We start from the raw sequence: 24345 nt of genomic DNA, 5'->3' as shown, positions 1-24345 counted from the left end.
TATCAGTAGATCTAGATATATAGCTAATATGTAAGCTCACCAGCAATATTCTAAGCAGTAGGTAATTTACACATATGCTTTGTAATCTTTAAAATGTAAGCAATCTGAACATTATGAACCTCATTATAATGAGAATTCTGAGGCTAAAAGATGTTAAGTAAGTTGATCACTATCTCCAAGTCGGTAAAACAGAAGCAAATATAGCGTTATTACAGAGAAAAAGCAGAGAGAAATGTGCCCCTACACAGAGAGAATTCTATTTTTAAGAAACTTTTAAAATCAATCCAAAGCTACACATCAAGTGGGAATTTGGAAATGTTTGCTTAGGAGCTTCTGTAATTTTTTTTTTTTAAGATGGTTGAATTGAAATGTAATATAGCATAGGAGGGATATGGACATTTATGCAGGTATTCTCAGAATGGAAACTAATCAAAAAGAGTTTTAGTAAAGAATTGACCAGATTCCCTTCCCTTGGTGCTTTGGAATAACCCTGTGCTTATTGATGTTGGAGATTCTAGCCTAATATCTTCCATGCATTCACTAATTTTATAGGCTTTTTCCTACAAAAAAGTGAAAACACACATTGAAACCTGGAGATAACTGAAGACTGCTTCTCTGACTCTCACACTGAGAGTTGACTTTTCATCCCCCACTGCCCCCTGCCATTTCATGACATAGAAAGTAAAACTGTAATCAGCAGCAGACCTGGTGTCTGCTCCCACAGAAATGGTGCTATTACCAATGCAGAAGCAAAACTACAGGCATGACCACCACAGAGAGACTGCTTTACAGCCTTCCAAGACATCACTGTTGAATAACCCAAGCAAATCTGACTCACAGACACAGAATACGCATGTGGTTTATGATCACCAGGATAGACGTGTTTGACATTTTTCAGGTAGGCTAGCTAAAGCAACTAATTCCAATAGTACTTCCGAGTCTCAAGAACAAAAGAACCTGTGTTCTGTCATTTATAAACTAATATTCCTAACGTGTACTGGAATTCTAAAGGTTTCAACCAGAAATCTGAAATTTCCTCAAATGGATGTCTTCTGTGTAAAAAAATTTATATATTTGAGCTTGAATTTCCATAATGTTGAATGGAGGGAATATTTCAGATAAACATTTTTTAAATTACAAAACTTCATGAACAGTGCTATAACAAAGTGATGGCTTATACTATAAATGTTTTTGCATCATAAGGTCTTAGATATGGGTTTTATTTTTGAATATTTATTGTGTTCCAGATAGAATGGAAGGTACTTTGCATATGTTATCTCTTATTTCAATGGAGTCTTCCAACAATTTCATGGCACAAGTAACAGGAAAGAAAAATTCGATCTTTAAAGTCACTTTCTCAACATAATGTACTGATTAACCATAAGGAAAAGATTAATACTAGTTCCATTAAATCATGTAATTTGTCATAACAGAGGTATTTGTATAGAGAAAGGCTATAGATTTTAATTTTATAGCAAAGATGAATAAGAAAATTACATCATATATTTTGCTATGTCTGTATTTATGTAACCCTGAATAACCTTGAATTTCTCTAAAACACCATAATCTATGTAACTAGTCAATGACTTACAATGACAACTAGAAAATGGCTCTTCGAAAGTAGTCAAACATAAAGGAAATTCTGTCACTTTGATTTTTCTATTGGAGGGAAGGCAATTATGACTCTTCTAAATGATAGGTTAAAACTTAAAAATCTTGCCATCAACCTGTTAATTTTTGTCCCATTAGCTATCACAAACCCTAGAGGCAGCATGGCAGTGATAGAGTAGATTTTACAGTCAAATCATTCTTGAGCCATTTGCTAGTTTCATGAATTTGGATGAGGTTTTAATTTCTCTGAACTTCTGTTTCTGCATCTTGACTCTGTGGAGAAGAATACTTACCTCTTGAGGCTGTTATGATAACTTATTGACTAAGGTAAATAATGTACATACACATAGTAGGAAATTAAAGCAAATTTGAGTCTGTTATTGTGCCTACTCCACTTCAGAAAATAATCACTGCAAAATAATGAAGAGCTTTCGTTGAATCTCAAACATATATACTGGGTTATAAATCTCTGTATTTTTTAATTCATTATCTGTTTATAATAAGAAGAGCCATACACACACACACACACACACACACACACACACACACACATATATACACATATCTATATATTTAAATACAATATACATATTATATATATAAATTTCCTTTATAAATATATGTATAATATGCACATATATATATGTATATATATGGTATGAAATTCTCATTCCATTCTTAAAGGGCCAAATATTAAGAATCACTTCCTCTTACCACAACATGAAGCAATTTCAACATGGATGCTCCAACTTCATTTCGGATACCTCACATATAAGGATCCTATATCTTGAAACCATCTCCAGTGGATTTCCTAGATGAAATGAAACAGAAACTCTTGGGAACATGGAACATAAAAACCTAGCTTCTTTCAATAGTGCTCATCTAAAATTCCACATCATATTTAATCTTGCTGGTTTTGCCCTAATTATTAAAAAACAATGTGCACTTCCAGTCCAATTTGATGTACCCATCCTTGACGACACTAATGCTTGCACTTTCAGGAAATGCATTTTATATGTGTTTTCACAAATCAATGTGTACTCTTAAAAAATATTAGAAAATAATTAGGGTATAATAAAACTTCCATATCAAATGGGTATTTTCATTTAACCTGTTACAAAATAAATAAACTAAATATCAGAAATAGCATACGGATGATGAGAGAAAGAAGGAGAGCAATCAAATTATAGTTAGTGTGTTAAAGAAAGAAGTCATTTGAATATACAGCTTTTCTCTTTTTTTGAGATGCTTTTGGATATCTTTCTAAAAGCTGAATGAATAAAAACCATAATACAATATTGAAACACATTTATTTACATTAATCACATTAGTATAAAATGTATTACTCTATACCTATATATTCTAGTCTTGACAATTTTGCTGAAGCCTCATTTAGAAGTTTGCCAAGTACTTTGCTCTGTTGCAAAATTTGGCCAATTTTCTGACAATATTCTTAGATGCCTCCCTCTCACACACACATACATATATGTACATTCACATACACACACCACTTAAATGTCAAATTTATTGCAAGAAATTACACTGCAATCACATAAAATACAACAAAATCACATTTATTCATCAGCCTAGGTCTATACCTTCTAATAGCTATTTTGGTTTCATTACAATAGAATACTCTATAAAATAATTAAATAAATCTTGGTTATGCAAATCACAGTATTGAAAACACTGAAACCTGACTGTATAAAACATCTCATGCTCAAGGAGACATGTCATAGTGATAAATTTTAAATTAGTTGCTTTAAAACAAATTCTGTTGCTTCACTCTCTTAGTGCCTTCCTGAATTTCTATTTCTACTAATACAGTAATTACAGTGGTACTAGATGGCAGAAGTGGATCTCTCTTCCTAAAAATTTGATTTGCAAAAGAGTCCATCGGGCCCATTAAGTAATATTGACATATCAAGTCCTCTTATCAGTTTACTGCAGGTACAGACTTTGAACAAAGAAGGCTGCTCCTATTTCCCCTTCAACAGAAGCTGAGTAAGAAATTTGTAAGTATTGTCTTTTAGCCCCAAACCTAAATCAGCATTTACAGGGAAATTTATAGCACTAAATGACCACAGGAGAACGCAAGAAAGATCTAAAATTGACACCCTAACATCACAATGAAAAGAAGCAGAGAAGCAAGAGCAAACAAATTCAAAAGCTAGCAGAAGACAAGAAATAACTAAGCTTAGAGCAGAACTGAAGGAGATAGACATGAAAATTCCTTCAAAAAAATCAATGAATCCAGGACCTGCATTTTTGAAAAGGTTAACGAAATAGATAGCCTGTTAGCCAGACTAATAAAGAAGAAAAGAAAGAAGATTCAATTAGACACAATAAAAAATGATAAAGCAATATCACCAATGATCAAACAGAAATAAAACTACCATTAGAGAATACCATAAACACCTCTATGCAGACAAACTAGAAAATCTAGAAGAAATGAATATATTCCCGGACACACATACCCTCCCAAGACTAAACCAGGAAGAAGTTGAATCCCTGAATAGACCAATAACAGCTTCTGAAATTGAGGCAGTAATTAATAGCCCACCAACCAGAAAAAGCCCAGGACCAGGTGGATTCATAACCAAATGCTACCAGGGGTACAAAGAGGAGCTGGTACCAATAGAAAAAGAGGGACCCCTCCCTCACTTATTTTATGAGGCCAGCATAATCCTGATACCAAAACATGGCAGAAACACAAAAAGGAAATGAGAGAAAATTTCGGGCCAATATCCCTCATGAACATCTATGTGAAAATCCTTAATAAAATACTGGCAAACTGAATCCAGCAGTGCATCAAAAAGCTTATCTACCACGATCAAGTCAGCTTCATTCCGGGGATGCAAGGCTGGTTCGACATATCCAAATCAATAAACATAATCCATCACATAAACAGAACCAATGACAAAAACATAATTATCTCAATAGAGGCAGAAAAGTCCTTTGATAAAATTCAACGCCCTTCATGCTAAAAACACTCAATAAACTAGGTATTGACAGAACATATCTCAAAATAACAAGAACTATTTATGACAAATTCGCAGCCAATATCATACTAAATGGGCAAAAACTGAAAGCATTCCCTTTGAAAACCAGTACGAGACAAGGATGCCCTCTCTCACCACTCCTATTCCATAGAGTATTGGAAGTTCTGGCCAGGGCAATCAGGCAGGAGAAAGAAATAAAGAGTATTCAAACAGGAAGAAAGGAAGTCAAGTTGTCTCTGTTTGCCAATGACACGACTGTATATTTAGAAAACCCCATCATATGAGCCCATAATCTCCTAAAGCTGATAATCAACTTCAGCAAAGTCTCAGGATACAAAATGAATGTGTAAAAGTCACAAGCATTCCTGTATACTAATAATAGAGAGCCAATCATGAGTGAACTCCCATTCACAATTCCTACAAAGAGAATTAAATACCTAGGAATACAACTTACAAGGGATGTGAAGGACCTCATCAAGGAGAACTACAAACCACTGCTCAAGGAAATAAGAGAGGACACAAACAAATGGAAAAACATTCCATGGTTATGAATAGGAAGAATCAATATTATGAAAATGGCCATACTGCCCGAAGTAATTTATAGATTCAATGCTATCCCCATCAAGCTACCATTGAATTTCTTCACAGAATTAGAAAAAACTACTTTAAATTTCATATGGAATCAAAAAAGAGCCCATATAGCCAAGACAATCCTAAGTAAAAAGATCAAGCTGGAGGCATCATGGTACCTGATTTCAAACTATGCTACAAGACTACAGTAACCAAAACAGCATGGTACTGGTACCAAAACAGATATATAGACCAAAGGAACAGAACAGAGGCCTCAGAAATAACACCACACATCTACAATCATCTGATCTTTGACAAACCTGACAAAAACAACCAATGGGGAAAGGATTCCCTATTTAATAAATGGTGTTGGGAAAACTGTCTAGCCATATGCAGAAAACTGAAACTGGACTGCTTCCTTACATCTTAAAAAATTTTTTTTGTTTTGAGATGCAGTTTTGCTCTTGCACCCAGGCTGGCGTGCAGTGGCACCATCTTGGCTCACTGCAAGCTCCACTTCCCAGGTTTAAGTGATTCTCCTGCCTCAGCCTCCCAATTAGCTGGGATTACAGGTGCCCACCATCACGCCTGGCTAATTTTGTGTATGTTTAGTAAAGACAGGACTTCACTGTCTTGGGCAGGTTGGTCTCCAACTCCTAACCTGAGGTGATCCTCCTGCCTTGGCCTCCCAAAGTGCTTGGATTACAGGTGTAACCCACCACACCTGGCCAACCTTATACAAAAATTAACTCAAGATGGATTAAAGACTTAAATGTAAGACCTAAATCCAAATTTATGTTTCTATATCTGCTTTGAGATTTTGGGTTTGGGACTCTGCACACCACTTTCTATTGCCAGCTGGCTTCCTCTTAGATTCTGCAATGGTTGGGAGAGGGCTGGAGACAGGACAAGGGGGTGAAGAAAGGGAGAAAGGAGCTTATTCTTTCCTATTCTCTTGCTGTCAGTAGTGTTTAGCATCTTGCACCCTGTCAGTGGCAGTCATTTCTGTCTAAAGATTTTTCAAGTCCTTCCACAACCAGCTTATTCTGACCTGAGAAAGATACCAGCCCTAGGTGGCTTGCATGCTTTCCTGAGGAGTTTGAGTTCCCTGAGTCCTCTCCTAGGAGCTCCTGAGATAAGAACACCGGCTATGTAGCAACACTTCTGAGAAGTGTGATATGGAGATCTACAGGGTCTCTTTTCCAAGCTCCCTGTGCCCCATCTTTTCATTTTGTTCCCCAAGCCCTAAGGGTGGAGCTGCTTTCTGAAACTGCTATCTCTGTATAACCTGAGAGGCCTCTTTTTCCTCTTTCAGTTCTCTAACAAATATTTAATCCATTCTTTATATTAAAATTTCCTTGTTAAAACAAGTATAGGGAAAAGGATATGAATAGACGTTTCTCAAAAGAAGACGTTTACATGGCCAAACACATGAAAAAATGCTCAACGTCACTGTTCATAAGAGAAATGCAAATGCAAACCACAATGAGATTCCATCTCATACTAGTCAGAATGGAGACTATTAAAAAGTCAAGAAACAATAGATGCTAGTGAGACTGTGGAGAAATAGGAACTCTTTGACATTATTGGTGAGAATATCAATTAGTTCAACCATTGTGGAATACAGAATGGTGATTCCTCAAAAATCTAAAACTAGGAATACCTAGTTTGACCTAGCAAATCCCATTTGACCTAGCAATCCCATTACTGCGTACATACCCAAAGGAATATAAATCATTCTACTATAGAGACACATGCACATGTATGTTTATTATATCACTATTTACAATAGCAAAGTCGTGGAAACAACCCAAATGCCCACTAATGATAAACTGGATAAAGAAAATTTGATATATATATATAACATGGAATACCATGCAGCCATGAAAAGGAATGAGATCATGTCCTTTGCAGGGACATGGATGTAGCTATAAGCCATCATCCTCAGCAAGCTAACACAAGAACAGAAAACCAAACACCACGTGTTCTAACTCATAAGTGAGAGTTGAATAATGAGAATATATGGACATGGAGAGGGGAACAACACACACCAGGGCCTGTTAGGGGGCGGGGGATTAGGGAAGGGAACTTAGAGAATGGGTCAATAGGTCCAATAGGCAAACCACCAAGGCACATGTATACCTACGTAACAAATCTGCATGTTCTGCACATGTGTCCTGGAACTTAAAGTAAAATTATGGATCTTGCTATAGACCCTTTATTTTAATTTTATGTTAGCAGTAGGAAGAAAAAGAAGAGGGAGAGTGAAGAATCTAATATTCATTGACGTACTTTCCATTTATTTTATTATTTATCCTCCAAAAAATCCTATGAAACACGCATATGGTTGCTACAAGGATTTATGTTAATAAAGATAATTTTTACTGAGTTCTTATAATGTAGTATTACATATATAGGATAGCTATCTATCTATATATAATTCCATGTAATAGTTATAAAGTTTCTGAAAATGCAGTATATTAGGTATATTTCATGCATACAGAATTGAGATTGAGATTAATTTACATATCATATTTTAGACAATTTTGTAAGTGCTTAAAACTGTGATGTGAACACAGTCCATCTGAGTAGGAGGCCAAGCTCTTTTCTTTACCTACTCCTGTGAGGGGAAATTTCTTCCTCCCTCCCTCCTACATGCCAATTTGCTTAATGCTCAAGATTTGTATATACTTTTAAGTGATAATTAATGTCTTTCTCAAGACACTAAGGGTCTTTATTGTCAATTCTCAAATACATTTGTCAGGGAAGTGTGGGGATATATTACAGGGCATAGAGACTATACAGTAGGTGGCAGCAGAGATAGACAGTCTGTGGCCATTTGGTACAGGAAAGAAACAAATATGGCCTCATCTAATCTTACCCATCTAACCTTACTCCTAGAGTTAAAATCATGGATTCAATATCTATTTACCTAAATATTTTCATGGTTTAAGGATATGTGTTTTGGCAACACAAAGACAAGTGCTCAAATTTTGAACTCACTACTTTCTAGTTGTTCTAATTCTTAGTTTTTTCGTCTATAAAATGTATCTACTGACACTGGGATACACAGCTTTCAAAATGGCTCCAATAATTCCAGCTATCTCTGTACATACTCTCTTTGTAATGAAATTTTTCCATTTTCATCTTTCAAAGCTAGAATCTGTTTCTCCATCTCTTAAATTTAGGTTTGTCTAGTGTAGAGGAATGTGACTTCTGAACCTAGAACCTATGAGGACTTATATCTGCTTTTGACCTCTCAGAACTCTTTTGCCACCATAGGAAAACTGCACTGGCCAGTTAAAAACACATGGCCCCCTGACAGGTGGCACCAACTGTCAGAAACAGAAGTGGTCATCTTGGACCATCCAGACTCAGTGGAGCTGCCAGATGACTGTCTTATCTGCATGAATATCCCAGGAAAGATAAGCAGAAGTGCCACTGAGCTGAGCTTCAGACCAAAGTGGACACCCACAGAATTAAAAGAAAATAAAATGATACTCATTTTAGGCCATTAAGTTTTGGGTTGATTTGTTATGCAGTGATAAGTTACCAATAACTGATTCAAATCACTACCTTCATACTATTTTTTTAAGGATTGAAATAAAAGATGTAGGTGAAATATATGCACAATGTTTGGCATTGGTATAGGATAACTCTCCAAATGTTTACAGGGTGTAGAAATGACTTTCCCAGCTTTGTCATGGGATAAACAATGACTGGCCATGATGAATACTAATGAGGAATGTACTCACACTACAAAAGTTAAATATTGGGGTACATATTTTTGGTCTGAGACTATTGGTCCAAAGCAAAAGAGAGGCATGATTGAATTGAACATTTATCATTAGTACTAAGATTCTTTGCTATTCTTTGAGTATCATTACTAATCAGATATTTTTCTGGGAACTTGAATTAAGGTGCATGGGTATGACGAGATAGAAAGTTGCCTTAAATCAGTGCTCAAACATTTAGGAATCAGGCTGTATATATACTCTTTAATATGAAGAGAATTCATTTATGTATATACATTTTCTTTTTTTCTATGTCTCTTTTTTATTTTCTTCATTTTTTTAAAATTACATTTTAAGTTCTGGGAAATATGTGCAGAACCAGCAGGTTTGTTACATAGGTATACACGTGCCATGGTGGTTTGATGCACCCATCAACCCATCATTTACCTTAGGTATTTCTCCTAATGTTATCTCTCCCCCAGCTCTCCACCCTCTGACAGGCCCTGGTGTATGATGTTCCCCTTTTAGTTTATCATATTAGAAACGAAAGCCTAGAAAAAAATCTTAACAATTGTCATTATCGGTTAATTATTAGTAAAGCACTAATTTAAAAATAAAAATAAACCCATAAAACAGTAACATCAATGTCACATTTTTATGAAAAATTATTATATGTTCCAAAACAAAAAAATTAGGGAGGAGAGTAAGACAGTTCTATATTTTTGTAAATTTCCTTAAAACCTGACTTAATAGAAAGCCATATTCAATCTGCATTCAACCTGTGTGATATATTATTTTTGTGGAAATCTATGAAGAAAATCTAGTTTGATATAGACATACATTTTTGGAAAAAATAAAGAGATTTTTATGGCTTTTATAGTTATTGTAGAATACTTCTTTGATAGCTTAGCAACATTTTATGAGAAGCAGTTTCAAAAAGATCAGTTACAATATAAAATTTGAAACTACATCAAATAACTTTTCATACTATTACATTAAAATCCACTAGCTATCTCTTACTGTAAATGAATCCTTTATCTATGACTGCTTGGTCATCATGCATTTGTCATCTAGAACATATTGGTTCACTAAATTATGCATATCTTCAAATTATTAACATACACAAAATACCAAAAATTACTTTTGTTAAGATTACCACCAATTTTACCAGAATAATTTTAAAGTATTGGGGAAATATCACATCTACAGTGGCATACAAAGAATTTTCAAAATTTTAATTTTTACTTCAAAGCTCAAATTTGATCACTGGCAACAAATACAAATAGAAAATAGTTGCTTTCTATTTTCTATTTTCTATTTTCTAAAGTGAAAATAGATCACTTTATTTTTGAGAAATGTATACCAAATACCTTAAGTCTCAATACCTATTAGTCACACTTTTATGTTAAAATGATGTTAAATGAAAAAGTGGTTAGTTCAGTGTGCAACTTAATTGCAAATGTGCTTCTAGTTCAATAAAACATCATACTTCAGTTTGCAGCATAAATGCTTTATTCATACTTCATATTTCATCACAAAGAATATTAAGATGTTGTTTATTAGAGAACAAGTTAGAAAAAATAATGTATACTCCTTCATAAAGGACATTGTTAAGTAACCCTTTTGTTTGTTTACTTTAAAGAAATGATGGTGGAAAATGCAGTGACTGCTAGTAACAGCCTGGTGTTGCCATATTGAATTTTGGCTTTGGAGCACTACCTCCTTCCGTTTCTGTACGGGAGAGACTCTTCCTTCTGCCTTCTCTTTTCTTTCTTGCCTATTAAACACTGTCTTTTCTTTCTTGCCTATTAAACACTCTTAAAGCCACAAAAAAAGAAAACATTTAACAAACCAGTTTAAACACATAATCTCTTTCTCCTTTTTTGTATTGCCATCTCTTGGGATGATAACATTACTCTAGGACACAGTTTATGAAATGCTAAACTTGGTGCCTGCTAACACCCCTTATGAATCCAGAATTCTGTAATTCTAAGCAGGACTAAGTGGGAACACAGGAATTTGTGTCCTAAATTAGCTCCATTTGTCTCTGTAACCCAAGTGTCTGGACTCAGCATATTCAGAAGCCTGGCAGTTGATGACCACGAAGAATAGTCTATGACTTAGCCTCTTTGGATATCATCAGCATTGCACTAAGACGCCGTGTATGAGAAGCACACCCTGGGAGGTACTGTTATCTTACCACCACTTAATTTTTATATCAAAGACTACAAGAAGACATTTCCGTTTGGAAATATCAGAAAATTAATGCAGGATCGCAGGAATTACATACAACTCCCCATGCAATGCAATGCCAAATTTCAAAAAGTACAGAGGGATGCACATGAAATTTGGCAGAATTAGGAGGATTTACCTTGAAGAAACAGAATGAAAATGATCTGCCTGAAGTAAACATTAATGTTTTACTTTATGGGTATGTTCCTCCTTTTAGTTCAGCATTCCCTAGATTCTCTTAAACTTTATGATTTTTGTTTAATTATTGTGTATCTCTTACAGGCGAGGCTTTACAATTCCAGGTGGCAGTAATAAAGTCCAAACTTATGGATGTCTCAGTATTTCCAATCTGTGGAATATAAATTTTGAATATATACAAATTTAGTGGCTTCCATTTTCAGAACGTGAAATAAGTATTCATGGTTTTGTTGTTTTGTTTATACCACTTTATATGGCAACACCTAGACCATCATAAAAGAGGTGAGGTGAGAAAATAAAATCTACCTAATTTTAACATTTAGTGGAAAAATGCATTCATAGATCACTTTGCCCTAGAATTTCCTCTGATCATTAAAATAAAGATGATAAGAATAATTTATTAAGAACTTTTTATATTCTTGGCAATGCACTAAATTATTTACTTATAACACATGAATGCTTATCATAAGCCTATGAGGTTGGTGCTGTTATCATGTCCATTTTATACTGAAACTCAAAGTAGTTAAACTTTTTCAAAGTCATATTGCTTTTAATGGCAGATCTTGCGGTCAGATCTAGGTTTGTCTGATTCCAAAGTCTAAATTAATAATGATGCTCCTTCATTGCTAATTGTTTCTTTGTTCAATGCAATCACAGTAGCCAAAAGATGACCATCCATTAAGGCTCATGTCATAGACTCTGTCTGAATGCTCTGCATGGTTAACTGGATGAATGTCATCCTGGACTGGATTCTGGGAGCAGCAACTATATGTAAGCATTGTAATGATATTGACCTCAGCAGGCAGAATGTAAAGCTGAGGAAAAGCCAGAGACAATGTCTCATGGTGACCCTGTAATGATGAATCAAACTATTAACAAAATATTTAAAAAGAAGATCTAGGCAAAAGACAACATATGAATTCAGACAATAGGAGCAAAGGGTAATACAATAATGGCAAAGCAAGTTTCAGATGGCCGCAGACTTAGTCTAAAAAGATCCCCTGAGGTGCTGAAAAAAGGGGTGCTGACACTTTTTATAGAATGCCTACAGCCTCACCAGTGTAAGGAGAATATTTTAAAACATAACAAGTTGGCTCTGACAGGATATATAGCCCTCCAGCAATAAGCATCCCCCCTCCTTTACAGTACAATGAGTCCCCACATCATATTATGCACCTAGGCTTTACCTCTCAGGCAGGTTAAACCGCTGCAAGATATACTGCAAACAATAAGAAAGGAGAGAAGAGGAGGGAAGGAGAGAAGAAAGGAAGAGGGAGAGAGAGGGGGAAAGGAGTGTTGAGTTGGAGAGAAAGAGAGACTGAGAGAGAGAGAGGTTGGCCACGGCAACTATATCCAAGGAAGGAGCCTCAATCAAAGATGATGCCAAAATCTCAGAGACTCAACTCTTAATTACCAGTAATAGGACGATGAGATCAAAACTAACAACATGCAGAGGGAAAGAGCAGGGACTGGTATACGGGACAATGTTCAACGGGATCATTCAGATCACTTTGTGGTAGAAAGTGGTAGAACACAATCATTGGAGAAATCTGTGGTTTAGCTTGATGGATTTCACCACCTAATACCCAGTGCATTTGTAAGTGTCCATTACCCTATATATACTGCTCATGTTTGCCAGACGTTTGTGCAATCTCCTTAAGTCACCAAGGTCTGCTGAGTTGGTTTGTTGTACAGGTTTTGAAATCACTGGATTGAAAATGAGAAATAAACCCATGAGACTGAGGGGTATGGATAGTGCTGAGAGAAAACAGAGAAACAGTCTCAACATTAAAAGACAGGAGGAAGAAAACAAAATTATTTCTGGAAAATTATCATAGTTTATTGTCTCTTGAGAACATTAAGGTAGATAGAATAATTGGGAAAGACTGAGGTACAAGAGCCAACTTGGTATGTTTTAAAACATTCTCCTTACACTGAGAATAATTGGGAAAGGCTGAGGTAACAAAGATGTAGATCAGAGCTGAGGTCTAGATACATTATAATAACTCAATTAATGAAGTTTCATGAGAATAGAAGAATAGGAGTAAATTAAAGGAAGGTGTGGACAAAAGATGAGGAAAAATAGATGTAAGTATAGAATCGCCAGGAAGCAAAAATGATTCAAGAGACAAGAAATTAAATTCATATTCTCCTCCAAGTCCCTACCTTTCTCCTTTCTCTCTTTCTCTCTCTCTGTCTCTCAGACACACACACACACACACAAACACACACACACACACACACACAAACACACACACACACACACACACAAATACACACACACACGCATGTACAATGAATCCCAGGATTCAGAACTTAGTCTACCAGACCAGTTCTATCTAATACTGATAATACTGAATAGTGACAAACAGAATTACTGTGACTATTTACAAATGGCTACTGCTTCCAGGCAATTTTCAAGGCCTGGAAGACAGTATACATGTTATCTAGACATAGTGAAACATAAAAGATATTTTGGATGTTACAGCTCAGACTTTTAATATATACCAACTCTAAAAGCTGCAATTATGTGGTGGCAATAACCGTGTGGGTAAATATAGTGTACATCTCAAAGATAATAAAATAAATGGTCCTCATAGGGTAGTTTTAATGCTAAATTTTGTGTTTTTAACAATTGCATTTTAAATCTTTAATGCTGGTGGTAAGATTTTCAGCATAAGTCCATTAGATTTTCACACTATTCAGACTCAAAAGTAACAAATATTCTTAGAGCAAAAAAGTACATAGAAATTCTACTTTAGTGAATCTATTCTTGATATGTGTAGGATTTTGACTAAAAGCATTTTAATTATACTTTTAATTTAGAAACATAGCTCCCAAGAAAATACCATTCCCTGCCCAAAAACAGACAGCAAATAATTAGAACAGTACTTTGAAAGGCCAAGACACAAGGATCGCTTGAAGCCTGGTTTTCAAGACTAGCCTGAGCAACATAACAAGATTCTGTTTCTACAAAACACAGGAGAATTAGCCAGACATGTAAGTGCACAACTGCAGTTCCAGCTACTGGGGAGGCTGAGGCAGGAGAATCACTGGAGCCTAGGAGTATGAGGTTACAGCGAGCTATGATGGCATCACTGCCATTTATTCCTATCCCTCTATTCCCATGTAACTTCATTATTTGGGTTATTATAATGTATGTAGACCTCACCTTTGATCTATGTCTTTTTTACCTCAGCCAATTTCTCTCCCAATTATTTTATCTACCATATTGTTCTCAAGAGACAATAAACTATGATCGTTTTCCGGAAATAATTTTGTTTTCTTTTTTAGAGACCTTGCCTCTAAAAACAAAACAAAAAAATTATCTCTGTGTGTCTCTGTGTGTTATAGAAAAAAGTTACGGAACTATCACAAAATGTTTTTATCTGTGCTTATTTGTGAGTGATAAGAAATATCTATAACTGTCCCTTTAAAATACTTTGATATTATTTAATTATTTTTGTTGTGGGCACATATTTCATTTATATGTGGAAAAAATAATTTCTAAAAATAAACAAGCAGATCCAACTTATAAGCATGTTACAAAAGTCACTTCTATGATCAGTACTCCAAAAATATTTTTATATAAAATAATGGTTGCTGAGTCATCAGAACAGTCCAAACTCTATAAAATGTTGAAAAAATTCATATGAATTTATTAATCCATTCATCATTTATTCATTCACTCAAGGCACCTTTATTTAAATTTCAACAAAATATTAAATTATTTTATATTCACTACATACCAATCATTACTAATCACAAAGTCTACAGGAATGGGGGAAGGACCATAGCTGTTTTTAAAATTACCAAATGCTGGCCAGGCACAAATGCTGCTCACGCCTGTAATCCCAGCACAGGCATGTCAGTGCACAACTGCAGTTCCAGCTACTGGGGAGGCTGGGGCAGGAGAATCACTGGAGCCTAGGAATCTGAGGTTACAGTAAGCTATGATGGCATCACTGCCATTTATTCCTATCCCTCTATTCCCATGTAACTTCATTATTTGGGTTATTATAATGCATAATATTATATAATCATTACATATATTACATATATATACATATAATATGGGAGACCAAGGTGGGTGGATCACGAGGTCAGGAGTTTGAGACCAGTCTGGCCAATATGATAAACCCCAACTCTTTTAAAAATATAAAAATTAGCTGGTTGTGGTGGTGGGCACCTATAATCCCAGCTACTTGGGAGGCTGAGTCAGGAGAATTGCTTGAACCCGGGAGGCAGAGGGTGCAGTGAGCTGAGACCGTGCAATTGTACTCCAGCCTGGGCGAGAGAGTGAGACTGTCTCAAAATAAATAAATAAAATAAAATTACCAAATGCCATGAAATCAGTAAATGATAGAGAAAGATTATGCTCATGTAGGATTTATTGGCTAAAAAGCATTCAAACATTGCTAATTGCATAAACCCAGCTATATACGATAAGTTGTGTAATAATTGGAGTAGGCACAATTCTCCAGATGGTAATACAATCTTACTGCCATACTACTGTCAGCAAGAGTTTGATCTGTGTCAAGAATGGAACCAAGCACCACAGTGCACATAGGTTTGTCTTTCGCTTCCTTTTTCTCCCAACCTGGCTGATAGGCCCTGAATTTCTAGTTCCAAGCAGCCAAATAAGGACTCAGGCAAATCCCGGCCCCTTGCATAGTCTGGCAATTCATATATTTGGGGTATATGTGGCTTAGGATTTCATAGCTAGGGAATACTTGTAAAGGAATCCATAAAACATAGCCCATAATTGTATTTTGCATGTTTATTAAAAAGGAATAAATGAAGCAGGACTCATCCACATCCTTTCCTTTTGGACTCAGGAGAAGATAGGATGTGTACTTAAACTACAATTTGTAATCTCAGAACCTCCTCTAACTCCCGAAGAGCTATTTATCATCTCAGTGCTAAATGTAGCCTGGAAAGAGAAAATGAACCCCCTGTAATGAAAAGTCTGAAAGTTGGAGCTATAAACAACTGCATGGAGAGTTCTGGACTGAATTTATACAGACTGTAACCATCGTTCAAGGTGAAGAAATCAATGACAGCACAAAAATCATCCACTGAACCTCAAGAGACACCTCTTTTCTCTGTGCTTTGCTTTTCTATATAGTGTTCTCATTCCTGATCAAATTCACTCCTCAGGGAGTGCTAATTGGCTAACAGCTACAGAAGTCTGTTTTGTTCTATAAACTAAGAGGATCAAAGAGTGCTCCACGGAAAACAACATCAATACTACTTCTGACTTCATCCAAGAGAACTGCTATCCCTGTAATAAGTTTGTTGCCACTTTGGGTTCTCTTTTCCAAGCTCTTCAAAATATTTGACAAGCTTTAGGGAAAAAAAATACAGTTATTTAAAACAAACAAACAAAAAAAAAACAGGTCATTTGGTTTTAGACATTAAAGAGTGTATAACCTACTAAATAAACACAATAAAGGTATGGTGGGAGCTATTTATAAAATATTTTTTTAAATGCCTATTTCCTAAAAAATTAGCCAATATTTACCAGGTGGTAGACATTCTGTGTACTTTACCTGTATTAAATCAGTTAATCCTCATGATAACCTTAGAAAGTTGGTACCACTGTTAATCACAGTTTACTAAAAAGGAAACTGAGGTTTAGAGAATTTAAGACTAAGTAATTTGTCCAAATTCATACAGATAGTAAATGTCCACATGTTTCCACTTGTACGCTTAGATTAGAAATGCATTATTTTTAGATCAAATTTAGTTAAAACATTTTTGCATTTACTTTTTAAATATTCTTAAACTATAAAAATAAAGGATAATAAATATGCTCAACTTTCTTCACACTACAAATAGTTATTCGGGCTATTTCCTTCTCTCTTTCTTTATAAGGTACTGGTACATAGCTAAATTATCGTATACATGTAAATTTTAAAATACTTTACTATAAAAGTATCAAGCATAGAGAAAAGTTAAAGGATTTTATAGTAAGCACCCATATACCAAGAACCAGATGTTGCTATTAATATTTCACATTTTTTATCATGTATATCCATTTATTATATTTATATCATATACATTTATCATCTCTCTCTACCTCTATTATTTTGTATCCTCCTTTTAACTTTACATCTTATCTTACTTTAATCCTAAACGTACACACTTCACTTCCCTTAAAGAGTTTCACCAACACATTCATCAGGCCATGCTCAGGCCTAATCCTAGAAGTTTACTCATTTGAAATATTTTCTTCTCATCCTTTATCTTCGCAATACTTCAAATGCTACTTATGCTTGAAGGTCTAATTCCTGTATTTCGTTGCCCATGTTAATAATATTTTGCCTATGTTGTCTCTAAGTAAGACACAATGTTATGCATTTGTTTAAGAGTGTTTAGTGCTGGCAATTACATAGAAAAGGGGAAACTGAAATTTCCATTTTTTAATCTCTTTAAGAGAAATTTGTATTACAAGGAGATTCCACATCACAATAAGACATTTTATAATAATATTTGAGAAGAGTAATGACTAACAGAACTTTCTGCAATGTTGGAACTATTTTATATATCACTGTAAGTATTTAGCATTGGGTTTTTAATCTAATTAAGTAGTCATATATAGCTAATGGCTACCTAATTAGCACAGCTCAAGACCAATATATTGAAGATAAGAAAGGAAGTGTTTCCTATCGTGTGTTCAAGCAGTTCCACTGCTGGGTGTGCATCCAAAGGAAAGGAAATTATTAATCTATTCAAAGGATACCTGAACCCTCATGTTTACTGAGGCATTATTCATAATAGCCAAGATATGAAATCAACCTAAGTATACATCAATGGATAAATAAAGTAAATGTGGCACATATATATATAAGTACACATACGCAATGGAATATCATTATGTTATAAAGAATGAAATCCTGACATTTGCAGCAACGTGGATGCAAATGCAGGTCATCATGGCAAGTGAAATACGTCAGGCACAGAAAGACAAATACCATATATTCTTACATGTGTGAGCTAAAAAATTTGATCTCATGGAGTTAGTATAATGATAGTTATCAGCGGCTGGGAAGTGTGTGTATGGGAAGAGGGGATAAATAGTGGTTGGTTAACAGGCACAAATATATAGTTAGAATAAATAAGTTCTAGTGTTTGATAGCACAGTAAGGTTATTACAGTTAACAATAATGTATTGTATAGATCAAAATAGCTAGAAGGAAAAAGTTTCAAATATTCCCAAAACAAAGAAATGACAAATGTTCTAGGTAATGGATATCCTAAGTACTTGGATTTGATCATTATGCATATACTTGTGTCAGATACTTTGTCAGGTGCTGAAGATGCAAATGATGTGTGTGTGTTTGTATACAAACATGTATATACTCTGTTTCCTCAAAATACGTATGTATATACACGTCTATGTATACACACATGTACGTATATATATACACACACACATCCCTTTAAATATGTGTATACACACCCCGTGTATGTATACACACATCCCCTCTGTACATATACAAACACACATAAACTGTACAGGAAATATTTGTGCAGTTTTCAGGACTTTCGCTTTTCACCAACACTGGTAGCTCAACTGAGCTAAAAGTTTCTATCAAGAATGTACAATTTTAAAAATAGAAGACAATAAAGGAAACAGAGCAGATAAGTAAGTAAGATTAAGTTTTGGTATAATCCCTAGGTTTAGTAGTTTAGAGAAAAAGATGAAAAGCTTAGTTTTACATAGATGGAATATACATTCCTATGAACTATGTACAAGGGATGGTCTAAGACAAGGAAGGAAGCAAGTAGGAAGAAGGAAGTATTTCCTGTGCAGTTTCAGGAGTTTTACTTCTCACCAACACTGGTATCTCAGCTAAGCCACTAGTTTATATCTAGAATATCCAATTTAAAAAATAGAAGATAATAATCTTACATAAATCTTAATAATCTAAATAATCTGTCTTTTAGAGCTAAGCTGGCATTTTATGCATCAAAATGGTATAGAGTAGAAATGGCATGCATTTCCTTCTGATAATGAACAGGTAGAGTTCAGGTTTTATTTAATTACATCAATTCTTAGGATAGAAAATCAAGAGTTAACTTAAAATTTATTTGCCTCAGATAAGTAAAAAGTGAACAGTGAAATATTTACATAAAAGCATGATCTGAGTATTTTTATTCAAACCCAAGTAACCAGAACATTAATATCAACTGAGATTACTAATCTCTCTTGAACCCTTCCTTTTCAAGGAATCAAATAGTAGCATTTTATTTCAAGAAACTTTCAAAAGAAAAACAAAGTCCAGAATATAACTGGGCACAAGAAGACATTCATTCCAGTTTTCTACATATTTAAATCACAGGACAATAAGTATTAATATTCAGAATCATGTTTCCTTCACATTGTAAGTTTTGTAATTAATGTTTAATTTTTACCACTACATTATGCTTTCCGAGAAAAGGAAATTTATAAATGTGCACTTAAAAAGGCTTACCTGGAGTGGGTTAAAACAATACATTTTCCTGCATAACATTTGGTTAATTGAATCAATAAATGAGAACTCTAATACTACCTCTTAAAAATCACTTTAGCTTCCTTTTATGATTTGTAATGCCTTAAAATATCTTTAATCTTTACGAAATTTCCAGATAAAATAGTAGTAATTATTACTCTCTCCTGATCAAACACGAAGTAACTATATAAAAGAAATAGAGAAACTGTAAGTAAATATAAATATGTCCATGTGGCAGAGTAATTCTCAGGCCTAAATATGTCTTCATAAGGGCTGCATAGGGAAAGTTTAAATACAAATTTGTCTAGACAGGATATTTTTGAAGCAAAACTAAAAAGCCCCCAAAGCCAATTTAAATGACTAGTTTTATCCCACTTGTGTGCCTATAGAAGCTCCATCCACAGACCTATTGATTTAGATAATCTAGGGATAGAGGAAAATTTCCTTTTAGCATCTTTCCAAAAGTTGCCCAGAGGAAGGTGATTGGTCCCTTAGGCTTCGTGACATAAAAGTTGAGATTGAAAGGCCATCTCCTCTCAAACTGTGCTGTATGTTCATATCCTGAGAAATTAAGAGGTTGAAAAAACCCTGACTAAAATCTGAAAAGCAGGGATTAGAACAAAAGAATAAGAGAGGTTGAGAAGCAGGATAAGAATTGAGGCCTCTTTACCTTTAAAGAACTATGAATAAATAGTTAGAGAATCACAACGATAATTAGTAGCTCTGTTCTTACATTCTTATTCCTTCGATGTGGATTGTTCTCCAAAGACTTCCATATATTTATCTATTATATTCTGTACATCGACTTTGTCAGGCAGTGGAGAATTTATTTTTCCAGATAAAGCAAGGCTGGTGATAAAACAGCATAAAAATGAGTAGCCATCATGTGTTGGCTATATATTAATTCTCTTAATTCTCACAATTACTGTGTGAAATATGTAGTATTATTACCCATATCTCAGGCATGAACAAATGAACATAGACATACCAACTGATCTGCTTAACTTATGTCATTTAGCATATGGTAGAGTTAAGGTTAAACATCTAACTATCTTGACATGGAGCATATTTTGTTTATTTGTTTTTCAGACGACCACATTGCCTCCCATGAAAGAGTTTAATGAATATCATGAAAATAATGGGGAGTCCCCAGGATGATCTGCTTTCAATGTCAGGAAGAATTCTTTAAACAACAGTTAAAAGCAGAATTATTTTAAAAGAAAAATAAATGGAGTATATTGTTTTTGTTTTTACCTAGAGGTAGGGGTACTCTTTTAACTAATATCCACTTACTGATTCATAAAATTGAGTTCTCTCATTGCTTAAAGAATAGAGAAACTGACATATATTGAGAGCTAAGTGACAACTGCTTATGGTCATAATTGTTCTTCAAGATTTCACCTGTTTTGGAAAAATAGAAATGAGGCATTGAGAGTATTTCACGTAAGACCATACAGTCTGCAAGTTGTGGAACTAGAATGTATCTGTAGTGCCAACTGCCTTTACAAAGAAAATCTTCTATTATGCGAGCATTCCTAGAGTTGAGTCCTACTTGCCTTATTTGTCATCTGCCTTGAGGCCCAAATTTCACACTCAAAGTTGAGGACTTTGCCGAGTTCCTATACCTAACACAGTTCCCAGATAATTATTTTTTGACAGACTTAAAAAAATGGCATGAAGTAGAGCCTAAAGAATTTAACTGAAGCAATATTGTAAGGAAAAGTAAGTGCTGGAGAATTCAAACTATCCTACCACTAGGCCAAGAACCAGTTCCTCAGGGACCGAAGAAAATGATAAAACTAAAGCAGAAGGAAATAAACCTTGTATCATATCTGGTAGTAAATGTGAGAAGAATAAAACCAAATAAAACCAGGGGCATTCCTCCACATTTCAGTCACCTTTTCTTTTAGAGAGAGAAGCTAGGTGCATGGGATGATCATGTTATTACTTTTGAATTCCTGACTTTCTGCCGCCTACATCATTCAGTTATGTTTTATCACCTTTTATTCCCCTTGGCAACAAGATTGACCATTAGTCTGAGTTGACTGTAGATAGCTAAGAAAAAAATGTTATAACTCATGAACATAGCCTTGTCAGACAAGGTTAGGATTTATTTCTGATAGACAGGAAGGGAACAGGTGTTTTTAATATCACTAAAAATGTAAGATGTATGGTGTAATACCTATTTCTTCTCTTTAACCTCTAGCAGAGAATGAGAAAGAGAGAGAGAGAAGTCAGAGAAGATATATGCAACTTCTTGATCATTTTCAAATAAGTTTTAGTAAGAAGCTTTAAGGAAACTTTATCAAAACCATAATAGTCAGTACATACTACTTTGTTTTACACAAATAATATACATATATTAATGAAGTCATGCACACCAAATTAAACATTGGATTTGATTCTTAAGTTTATATTATTTGACAACCCAAAGTAGACTTTTCAGTCATACTTTTATCTGAGCTTTATAATGGACTAATGAAATCACTAATAATGTTATAAAACTAGAACAAAATTTGCAACATTTAACAGAAGAGCCACAGATCACAGAAAGGCATCAGTATAAAATTGATAAATAATTAATTGAATAAACAGATCTTTTAGGCTTACAGAAAATAGACATGCCAAGTTTTGTTCTAGAAATTGATTATTAAGACATTTCCCTTTCAAATACTGGAGTGGCTGGGCTACATCTCTTTTTATTTTGTTACAAAGCCTGGATCCCTTTTATCCTGTTACAATGAACTAGGAGATGAAAAATCACAGTAGATCTCAAGTGACTTTTCCATGGCTAAATCGCAAGCAAGGTTTCTTCAGATGTTTCTTATTAAAGTAAAAATCTCACTATAATGAAATTAATGTTTACTTGTCTATCTTGCTTACAATATTAGAAGCTACCTTACCTTCTTAAAGGTAGGAATAATGTTGCACTCACTTTTGTACTTCCAAAGCCTATGACAGAGCCTGGTATATATTAATGGGATGTAATATGTCTTTTGATGAACTAGTGTTCTTTTAACCTCTGTGTTCCAATATAAATGCAGAGAATGAATTAGATCTCAGAAGTCCATTTTAGGTATTAAACTTCATATTCCAGATTCTAGAACTAGTTTCATTTTTAAAACAAAGAATTATCTTCATGTTTCTTGCAACTTGTATTAATTTTGATGTATAAAGTGCAATTTTAACACAGCCAATGGTATCCTGAAAAAATTTGACATGGGAATCAGCTCTTTATTGTTATCAAACCACAACAGAGTGCAATTAAGACATATGCCTATGGGTTATAATAGTTTTTTGTAGACACATGCTCTCAAGGGAACATAGTGATTCTTAGCAGAAGTCAGAAATAAAAGAGAATGTGACAGCACAAGTATATAACATAGTCATTCCTTCATTCAATCAATAGTTATATATAAATTTTATTCATAAGATTAAATCATTAAAGACAAAAATACTTGCCCTAGTAGAGATCAAATTTTACCGGTGTTATAGATAAATAATAATAAGTATAGCACTGTAGTAAATTATTTATACACAGAAGATCAGCACTATGTTAAAAAAAAAAAGAGCAGATAGCAGATTAAGGCATATTGGATGTCTTATGGGACATAATTTTACAGAGTGGTCAGCACATGCCTCTTTGAAAAGGTAACATTTGAGTAAAGCCTTCAAAGGAAAGATTAATACCTGAGAAAAAAATTCCAAGCAAGAGTAACAGCAAGTGTAGAGACCGGGGCAGGTAGTGGTTCCTGAGCTGGTAACAGGGACTGAAGCAGGGCTAGGAAAATTAATATAAATAGAACAAAGTCTAAAAGGTAACAGCACATTATTACTTTGGATTTTGAGCTGAGAGAAATAAGAAACCATTAGATGGTTTTGAGCTGGTTTGAAATTTAAAAGGTGACTTTGGCTGCTGTTTGAGAAAAGGCTATAAACAGGCAGAGATAGAAGCAGAAAGACTAATCAGTAAGTGGCTCTAATAATTCATTACCCTGGTCCTGATAACTTGGACCAGGGTAATAGCAATAGTAGAGATCCTGAAAAGTGACAGCCTTTTGATTATGGTTTCCAAGAAGAATTAGAAGGATTTGCTAATGAATTGATGTGGGTATGAAGGGAAGAGAGGAGAGTCAGGAATGATTCTTAGGATTTTAACATAGAGCCCCCAAGAGTAGAGTTGCCATTAAATGAGATGAAGTAGACAGTAGCTAAAGCAAAAGTTTTGTTTCTGTTTTTGCTTTCCTTTAGAATAGTAAAACATTATGTTTCTTTGTAATGAGTTTAGGATGTCTATTAGATACTTAAGTAGGCAGTTAAATTTAGAAATCTAGAGCACAGAAGATAGTTTGTGCTAGAAATATGTGTTTATGAGTCATCAGCATGTACTTTGGATTTCTGACAACGAGATATGTTCACAAAGAAAGTCAGTGTAGGTGGAAAATGAAGGTTAGGAAGGGGAAGAATGGGAAAAGAAGGGTACAATAGGAAAGAGAAGAG

The 24345-nt window shown here is 34.5% G+C and overlaps 1 protein-coding gene across 3 annotated transcripts in view; it reads right to left on the bottom strand.

The window, feature by feature from the left end:
• LINGO2 (leucine rich repeat and Ig domain containing 2) overlaps positions 1-24345 on the bottom strand; it is a 1269869-nt gene that overhangs the window by 1003225 nt on the left and 242299 nt on the right. For all 3 annotated transcript variants that reach the window (XM_032300226.1, XM_032300225.1, XM_032300227.1), the window contains exon 2: positions 2326-2422. The gene's annotated coding sequence lies outside the window, so the exon portion shown is untranslated. The remainder of the gene's footprint in view (positions 1-2325; positions 2423-24345) is intronic.

This window comes from Sapajus apella, unplaced genomic scaffold (genome assembly GCF_009761245.1).
Source record: "Sapajus apella isolate SASKATOON/1434 unplaced genomic scaffold, GSC_monkey_1.0 scaffold42, whole genome shotgun sequence".
Lineage (NCBI taxonomy): Eukaryota > Metazoa > Chordata > Mammalia > Primates > Cebidae > Sapajus > Sapajus apella.
This window is presented reverse-complemented; position numbering and strand designations above follow the sequence as displayed.